At 44.0% G+C, this 9,542-nt stretch overlaps 1 protein-coding gene and 1 long non-coding RNA gene across 3 annotated transcripts in view; one reads left to right on the forward strand and one right to left on the reverse strand.

Annotated features, from left to right (window-relative positions):
• Positions 1-6,582: 6,582 nt before the first annotated feature.
• The window catches only part of LOC120096323 (uncharacterized), a 4,991-nt gene continuing 2,031 nt past the window's right edge, over positions 6,583-9,542 (reverse strand). The window contains exons 2-3 of one of the 2 annotated variants that reach the window (XR_005492670.2): positions 8,756-8,911; positions 6,583-7,213 (exon numbers count right to left, since the gene is read on the reverse strand). This is a non-coding gene — a long non-coding RNA (uncharacterized LOC120096323). Of the gene's footprint in view, positions 7,214-8,755 lie in introns of both variants that reach the window. The other variant, XR_005492669.2, reaches the window with a different exon arrangement.
• Positions 8,647-9,542, forward strand: part of Spmip3 (sperm microtubule inner protein 3) — a 23,386-nt gene continuing 22,490 nt past the window's right edge. Inside the window, exon 1 of the mRNA XM_006250332.5 lies at positions 8,647-8,791. The gene's annotated coding sequence lies outside the window, so the exon portion shown is untranslated. The remainder of the gene's footprint in view (positions 8,792-9,542) is intronic.

Here is a 9,542-nt window from a genome sequence, read left to right on the forward strand (position 1 = left end):
AGTGTCCCATAATGTGTGTATAATTATGTGACATATATATAATGTATATTGTGTGACATATGTATATATGTATATACATATAGTACACTCATATGTGTTTTGTGTATATATATACATACATTTTTAAAAGATGCTATTCTTTTTAAAGATAGATTTATTTATGTATTTATTATTTATTCATTTATTTATTTATAAGCACACTGTAGCTGTCTTCAGACACACAGAAGAGGGCATCAGATCCCATTACAGATGGTTGTGAGCCACCATGTGGTTGCTGGGATTTGAACTCAGGACCTCTGGAAGAGCAGTCAGTGGTCTTAACCACTGAGCCATCTCTCCAGCTCTACACATATTGTTTTTTTGACCATGCAAATATTCATTGCAACGAGTGCTAGGTCTGGTTTCTGAAGCATTGTATAAATACTGGGCCATTTCTGAGACTCATCTCAGATGTCCTACTGTTGCCCAGAGTCAGGGTGATGTTGCAGTTAGGCAGGGCATCCAGGGGCAGGTTCTGTGCAAGCTCCTGACTGCCACGTACCTTCCTGTCCTCGATGTATGCCACCCCGAGGCTCACCAGGCTCGACCTTTGTGCTTGTGACCGGCAGGCAGCTGCACTCTCCATCTCCCAGCAGGGCAGGCAGCTACTGAGGCATCATCCTGGGTTCTGGCTGGCTGGCCTAGGACCATCTCTATTCAGTTGTGACATGTTTCCCAGGGAGCTCCAGGACTCTGCACTCCACCCTGTCTTCAGTGCTGGCCACCCCCATGGTTGGTTCACTGAGGCCCAGCTCCCTCTTCCCAGCAGCAGGACAAGCAGCACAAGCTGCGGCCACAGTGGCTCTGTGTAGGCGGCTGACCTAAGGCTTGCCCTATTCAGCAAAGATCTGTTTCTGAGGAAGCTCGGGGCCTCTCATCTTCCTGAGACGTCTGCTGCGCTACAGCAGCAAAGGGTATTGACTAGTCATTCTCCACAGAGCTCTGTTCTGCCGTCTTTCCTTCCAGTCTCGTGAGTCCACACTTTAAGAGCATCTTCCCATAAGACTTGCCTTTCCCGACCCCTCCATTGTTCTGGAGCTACCACAAGCCCTGCAGACTCCCTTCCCACTGCCTTGTCACCCATCAGAGTCTCCATGGGTCCCTCAGACTCCTCAGCAGATGCTGGCAAACACTGCCATCTCCGTGTGCTTCTTCCCTATTTGAAGATTTTTTTCCTATGATTTTATTTAAACTATTTTCTATGTCTATGGCATGAAATCCATTTCCTTCTTTAAAATCATATCCATAGATTTTTTTTCCATTATGTCTTCTCAGAGGTCTTCATGCTCCACTCACACATTTTAAAAAATTATCATGGGGGCTGGAAAGATAGATGGCTCAGCAATTAAGAGCACTGACTGCTCTTCCAGAGGTCCTGAGTTCAAATCCCAGCAACCACATGGTGGCTCACAACCATCTGTAATGGAATCTGATGCCCTCTTCTGCCTCATACTCATACGAATAAATAAATCTTTTTAAAAATTATCATATATCTTGGCAAAATGATCCAATTGTTCTTTTCTTCAAGCCTGCACATGATCCATTCTGCCAGGAAGGCCTTCCTTTAAGCTTTTTCACTCCCTTTATCATTGCAATGTGTTGGGTTCTTTGTTCCTCTTTAAAGAATTCTATTTTCATATCCCAAAATTAATTTCCTAACTTCATCCGGCTGTTTGAATTCTCTTGGGAATTCCTTCAAGGCTGTATTCTTGTCTTTCACTTATTTGAACACATTCATAGTTGGCCTTTGTAGGGAGCAGATGAAGTCCTGAGGGGATGCATATTGTTAACCTCAACATAGTCATGGCAAGGACCAAGGCCTCAAACTCATGGGAAACCAACAAAGCCTCTCCATTTGCTCCAAGTCTGCACTGGCAAAGCCTTCCTCTGGCCCCAGTGCAAACGGTGGCAGTGTATGAAAGTGTCCATGTTAACAAATGACTGGCCAGTGTTTCCAAAAACTAGCAACCACAGCTTCCTCCTGTGGCCTACCAAAGCCTACTGAGGCTAGCCAACCCCTCCCCCTGTGCTAAAGTGTCCAGTTGGTGCCACCCCTCTGAGTGTGTACAGCCCACCTGATGCCAGCTCTTCTATACGTGTGTTTGTGTGTCTGTCTGCCCTTGAAGAGTCCATCGCTGTTTGTTTATGTGTGTGAGTGTTTCACCTAGACATGTGTACTCTTTGAGTCAGCCTGGTACAGGAGGAGGCCAGAAGAGGGAGCTGTAAGGCTCAAAGTGAGTCTTAACTACTGGCAGACACCTTCGCCCCCCAAAGTGAGAACAGACTTCGATGCAAACGCAAGAGGTTTATTTTTAGGGCACGTTGGGGTTGACCCTCAATCAGCCCCTCGTGGTGAGTGACTAGAAGGTGACCCCAAATGGCTATAACAAGCAGTTTTTATACTTTTTAGGGGCACAGATTACATCAGCAAGGTTACAGTTTAAAATTATTGGCTAAGCATATTGACCTTTGAATTTATTGGCTAGCAAGCATATGACATGCATTCAAACTCTATCTGGGACCAGAGGGTCAGGTGACTCTCAGTCAGTACATTCTGTGGATTTTCTTTTTTTTTTTTCTTTCATTTTAAGGTCTCTCAAGTTTATTTTCATTTTAGTAGTATCTTGTATTTGTACAATTTGTATCTTGTATTTATTGTTTGACGATTTTATACACATATACATTATATCTTGATCATATGCACCCCAACTCCCCCTTACTCCCCCTGAACACCTCTTAAGATGTCTCCTCCTTTCTTTTTTTTTTGTTTAAGACCTTACATATTTAATACAGTGCGTTACCCCTGTACAAATGGAAAAAACTTAAGTTCAACATTTCTAGACCAATATGGCTGTTAATTTCTGTACAGTGCCAACTCAACACAGTAAACGGGGATACTTTTTTCCAAAGTTGACAGCACAGCTAAAGTTTCCAAAAATTCAAATTATATATCTGTATATATATATTTATATTTATATAAAAAGACCAATAATAGCAGTGTGTTATGCATCAACAGCAGCAACAGCTTTTCCAGGTTCTGCAGTCATCTGAACAAAACTGTAGAGACATCCAGCACACTCCATTAAAAAAAAAAAAGTAAAAAAACAAAACCTGAGAAAACAGCACAGTTCTGTTACTCTTGTGGTACCTGGCACCATTTTTTTTTTAATTAGCTTCTCAATCATCATCTGGAAAGAAAACATTCTGAGCAACATCATTAAAAACAGCTCTGATAAAGCATGGTCACTACTACGTATCATAAAGCAGGTACAAGCTATTTTACATCCACAGAGGTATGATACAGTACTGTCCTATATCTATAATACTAGAGGATACAATTTGAAAGGCATTATTTGAGACTTGATTCTACTTTTCCAGCAGAGGGCCCAAAGGATGGTGTGACACAGCTTTGTAAAGAAACATACTCTAGACAGGATTTCCTTTCACTAGTGGCACAGTTCTAAGGATTCATTCTCTCCATGAATGTCAGCTAAAACCGTTATTAAAAAAATGAAATATCCCTAAAACAAAACCGTATAACCACCGGATTCACATGAAGATGACCTAGTGGAGACAAGCTGGACCTCACCTTACCAACAAGCTATCAAATCTGTTATGTTTAAACAGTGAGACCTCCAAGGAAGGAGATGCCAAGTAGTGCTTCAAAGCTTCGGACCACAATCAAATACAGCATCCTATTCAACAGAAGCAGAAGCTCATCTGAATATGCTCAAGGATGCTGACATCAACATTTAATCATCTCCTCACTCATCCAGGAAGAAGGGGAGATCAGTTACTACTGTACTTTATTGTGTTCAACCAAATCACCATGTTACAAAAATAGCAAGCTGCCATAATAAAAAATAAGGCTCCTCTATCCAGCACCAGATAGCATCATTTTACTTTCAAGCCTAGAAATTGCACACTTGTATATAAACCAACCGAAGATGAGGATTGATAGTTCATCTTGGTGGATTTTTCCTTTGATGAATATGAAGTGTCCTTCCTTATCTTTTTTGATGACTTTTAATTGAAAATTGATTTTATTTGATATTAGAATGGCTACTCCAGCTTGCTTCTTCTGACCCTTTGCTTGGAAAGTTGTTTTCCAGCCTTTCACTCTGAGGTAGTGTCTGTCTTTGTCTCTGAGGTGTGTTTCCTGTAGGCAGCAGAATGCAGGGTCCTCATTGCGTATCCAGTTTGTTAATCTATGTCTTTTTATTGGGGAGTTGAGGCCATTGATGTTGAGAGATATTAAGGAATAGTGATTATTGCTTCCTGTTATATTCATATTTGGATGTGAGGTTATGTTTGTGTGCTTTTCTTCTCTTTGTTTTGTTGCCAAGACGATTAGTTTCTTGCTTCCTCTAGGGTATAGCTTGCCTCCTTATGTTGGGCTTTACCCTTTATTATCCTTTGTAGTGCTGGATTTGTAGAAAGATATTGTGTAAATTTGGTTTTGTCATGGAATATCTTGGTTTCTCCATCTATGTTAATTGAGAGTTTTGCAGGATACAGTAACCTGGGCTGGCATTTGTGTTCTCTTAGGGTCTGTATGACATCTGTCCAGGATCTTCTGGCCTTCATAGTTTCTGGCGAAAAGTCTGGTGTGATTCTGATAGGTCTGCCTTTATATGTTACTTGACCTTTTCCCCTTACTGCTTTTAATATTCTTTCTTTATTTTGTGCGTTTGGTGTTTTGACTATTATGTGACGGGAGGTGTTTCTTTTCTGGTCCAATCTATTTGGAGTTCTGTAGGCTTCTTGTATGCCTATGGGTATCTCTTTTTTTAGGTTAGGGAAGTTTTCTTCTATGATTTTGTTGAAGATATTTACTGGTCCTTTGAGCTGGGAGTCTTCACTCTCTTCTATACCTACTATCCTTAGGTTTGATCTTCTCATTGAGTCCTGGATTTCCTGTGTGTGTTGGACCAGTAGCTTTTTCTGCTTTACATTATCTTTGACAGTTGAGTCAATGATTTCTATGGAATCTTCTGCTCCTGAGATTCTCTCTTCCATCTCTTGTATTCTGTTGGTGAAGCTTGTATCTACAGCTCCTTGTCTTTTCTTTTGATTTTCTATGTCCAGGGTTGTTTCCATGTGTTCTTTCTTGATTGCTTCTATTTCCATTTTTAATTCCTTCAACTGTTTGATTGTGTTTTCCTGGAATTCTTTCAGGGATTTTTGTGTCTCCTCTCTATGGGTTTCTACTTGTTTATTTATGTTTTCCTGGAATTCTTTCAGGCATTTTTGCGATTCCTCTCTGTAGGCTTCTACTTGTTTTCTAAGGGAGTTCTCCACGTCTTTCTTGAAGTCCTCCAGCATCATGATCAAATACGATTTTGAAACTAAATCTTGCTTTTCTGGTGTGTTTGGATATTCCATGTTTATTTTGGTGGGAGAATTGGGCTCCGATGATGCCATGTAGTCTTGGTTTCTGTTGCTTGGGTTCCTGCGCTTGCCTCTTGCCATCAGATTATCTCTAGTGTTACTTTGTTCTGCTATTTCTGACAGTGGCTAGACTGTCCTATAAGCCTGTGTGTCAGGAGTGCTGTAGACCTGTTTTCCTGTTTTCTTTCAGCCAGTTATGGGGACAGAGTGTTCTGCTTTCGGGCGTGTAGTTTTTCCTCTCTACAGGTCTTCAGCTGTTCCTGTGGGCCTGTGTCTTGAGTTCACCAGGCAGGTCACTTGCAGGGGAAAAGTTGGTCCTACCTGAGGTTCCGAGGCTCAAGTGTGCTCGTGGGGTACTGCCTAAGTCCTCTCCGCGGCGGCAGCAACTGAGGAGATCTGCGCCACTCTTTCCGGGAGCCTCCGTGCACCAGGGTTCCAGATGGCGTTTGGTGTTTTCCTCTGGCGTCTGGACGTGCGCAGAGTGCAGTCTCTTCTGGTTTCCCAGGCGTGTCCGCCTCTCTGAAGGTTCAGCTCTCCCTCCCACGGGATTTGGGTGCAGAGAACTGTCCATTCTGTGGATTTTCAAGAATGTCACTGCTCCTCTCAAGAACTGTGGGTAGAGAATGGAACTTGGCCTAGCCTTGACCCGGTGGGAAGCTGGTACTTGGCCTAATCTTGACCTGGGGCGGTGGGTGTAAGGCTGGCGAAAGCCCCTAGGGTCCTTTAGGCACCAGATCCTCTAGTGTTAGGCTGTAAACTGTCTTGTGGGAGATGGGAACTGAACCCTGGTACTGTGTAAGCCCAGCAAGTGCGCTTAACTGCTGAGCTCCAATAATTGCCCTTATTTCCTTGTCTAAAGTTTTACTGGAGTCTTACTGGAGTTAACACTGGAGTGATGATTTTTTTTGAAGAAGTAGTGCGTGTAGTTTTTAAAAACAATTTAACACCTTTCCTGGGAGCTGGACCCTCACTCTGACCTCTCCTGGCTCCCTTTGCTTCATTCAGCTTAGCCCAGGATCAATTGCAACCATACCCCAACCCGGGAAAGCCAGGAGATGCTGTCCCAGTTCCACCACCGCTCCCTCTCAGCTTCTCTTTTGTTCCTCCCCGCTAACTTCCCCAAGCCCCCAGCTACCACCCCAGCTTCTCTCTTTCTCTGCCCACCTTTGCTCCTCAGATGAAAAACAGTCAGACAGCTTTATTATTTTAGAACTTGGCAGATAGGCGCAATTGCTGGGCGCAGAATCTGCTGCCCTAACCTTATCAGCTAGCCTATATCAGCCAGCCTCTGCCACCAGTGGAGGCCATTGGTCCTAGCTTACAAGATCTTACATGGTAGTATTGTGCTTCTCCTTCCAAAGTGGGGCCAAAAAACTCTGCTCTTTCCTCACATCTCTTTTTTCCTCCTGGGACCCAGAAGTCCCACCTTTACTCTTTGCCCAGCAATGGCTCCCGCCTTTATTGACCAAATCAAGAACCAATTAGGGAACCAGACAGTCTAAAGTTTCACATCAGGGATCTCACTGGACTTGCCACTGGAACGATGATGTTTGGAGAAGACATATTGTTTTGTTTTGTTTGTTACTGTTGTGTTTGTGCTGGGATCTGCCCATCTGTTGACTAACCTGGGTCACCTTTCTTCTTCCAGTAGAAGTGTTTGCGGAGTTCAAAGACTAAAAACTTTGTAGTGGAGTCGAAGTGACATTTTCCTCTTTAGTGGGAGTGTTTCAGGACTAGACCTCCCCTGACAGCTGATTCCTGTCACCATCAGCAGTAGTCCACCCTGAAAATGGCAGAGCAGGCAATGGCAAAACAATCACTTTAAGTACCCGTTGTCTTAGAAAACTCACATAACAAAACAAACAAGTGAAAGTGGAAGGGAGGAACACTTGTAGGTGAGGTGAAAGGTGGGGGATTTGGGGGGAGGAGACTGACAGTGGGGATTGATGGGGTGATGGTAAATAATCTCAATGCATCACTTACAGATGTCAGATAATAAGTTTGATCCAAACAATGAAGACAGAGGAGAGAGGAGCCTAAAGAATGCAGCTCAGAGTTACAACACAGGCTTGGCGTGTGGGGTGCGGTGGGGTGGGGTGGGGTGGGGTGGGTTGGGGGACCCTGGATTGGACTCCAGCATGAAAAGACAAATTACATAATATGGCAAAATATTAAAGCCTAGAGAAAGTAGGTCAAGGGTGAATTAAGTGTCCACCGTGCTCTTTACTATACCTTGTCAACTTTTCTGAGTTAGACATTTTCTACAAAAAAATATGTGGAGAGTGTTTTCAAGATACCACCATGCCAGCAGACAGATTTCTGCCGTTAAGTTGGAGTGGGGCCTCTAGTCTGTGCATATTCTGAGGCTTCTGTCTCCTGTGATTCTAACGAACATTTGAGAGCCAAGTGCAGACACAGGCAGTACTGAGCAGGCCTAGTGCCCGAGCCCTTGGTGGCTTATTGTCCTGTTTTGTAAGTGAAGTGCAAGGCTACAGCTGAGCTTGTGGTTTTGTTGTTGTTTCTGGTTGTTCCAGGGAATGAGCCCGGGCCTTCATGCATGAACTATGTGACCTATCACGGAGGTCACCCTACCCCCCATCCTACTCCTCCACCCCATCCCACCCCACCTCCATCCCAAGCCTCGGCCTGTTTGAATGCACATCCCAGGATTTCTTCATGCCTCGCTGGCCAACAGCACACAGGTTCTCCTTAAACACCCAGTATTGTTTGTCTGATACAGAGAAGTCTAAAACCTGAGACAAAGACTATTATGTTAGCGAAGCCTGAGAAGTTTGGATTTGAATATAGGATTTCAGAACGGTAGAAATTAGAGAAGCAGGCTGAATCACCAGAAAGGAACTTTCCCTCATCGATTCAGCCTCCCCAAAGGCATGTGGCACTCTTTACTCACCACCACCTCCGTCTCCCCAGTTGCTTTTGGGTGTTTACCATGGCGAAAGAAAACAAACCAAGACAATGGCTTAGGAGAGAGAAGACATTGACCACAGAACAATCTCTAAGTGCAGATTATTAAAAAAGAAAAAAGAAAACCCAGTGGTTCCTAAGCAAAACAGACAGGGAGGGAGACTTGAGGGAGGAAGGGAGGTTGGTGGAGCAGGGAGACCTAGGAGGGCAAATGTTGTCAATGCTTCACCCAGGACTGTCCTAGGGAAAGAGCAGAAGGGAGAGAGTAGTTAAGGACAGAGGTTTCCTCACAATGACCAGTCCTGACTGTGCCCCGCCTGCACGTGGGACCATAAACCTTTGTCTCTACTGTTCTTTGGCCCAGGGAAGCTAAGGGCTAGCACAATCAAGATCAACTCACACTCTGAGCAGACGCAGAGACGGTCCGGTATTGAAGGTAGTATCTGGGGTGCGCCATGTTCTCCTGCATGGGTGGGGTCTCTGCACCAGCGACTAGAAGCTCCTCCATTTTGTAAGTCATCTTTACGTGAGTTAGGCAGAGAGTCAGTGAGGAGGCCTGAAATTCAAGCAAACTGCCATGGCTGCTGACTGCGTTTTCCAAGTTGGTGAAGAAAAGGGGTGTTTGTAGATGCCAGGAGAGGAACTCTAAGCAAATTGCTCCATCCTGGAAGGACTTCTGATGAACTAGGCACCAAGACACCACACAGCACCCCAGTAGTAGCCATAATTTAATTAACAGTTAATTAGATGCACATACTAGTCTCTCTGGGTTGAAGATTGTATTAATGTTTTTTGTTTTTCTATATTACCTGAATTCTGAGACCACGTGTTATTTTTAAGACAACCCACCCCCCCAGTTTATTTGGGGGGAAGGACATGCAGCACACGTGTGGAAGTCAGAGGACAACTTACGGGGGTCAGTTCTTGCTTTAAGTTAACGTAGGTCCCAGGGATCGAGTGGCAAGCGCCTTTGCCCACTGAGGTATCCTGTCAGCTTAAAGGGATGTTTAGAGGTTCTATGCAAACGAGAAAAGTCTCTCCAATGACCACAAAAGAAATGAGAGATGAATGAAGAGAAGCTGTCCCCAGCTAGTGACTCCCCAGCAGACACTAGAGAGGAATTATTTAATGATTATACTTCCAAACTTGAAAACCTGAAGAAGAAAAGTCATGATTGTCACGATGGC

The sequence above is a fragment of the Rattus norvegicus genome, chromosome 13 (genome assembly GCF_036323735.1).
Source record: "Rattus norvegicus strain BN/NHsdMcwi chromosome 13, GRCr8, whole genome shotgun sequence".
In the NCBI taxonomy this organism is placed as follows: Eukaryota; Metazoa; Chordata; class Mammalia; order Rodentia; family Muridae; genus Rattus; species Rattus norvegicus.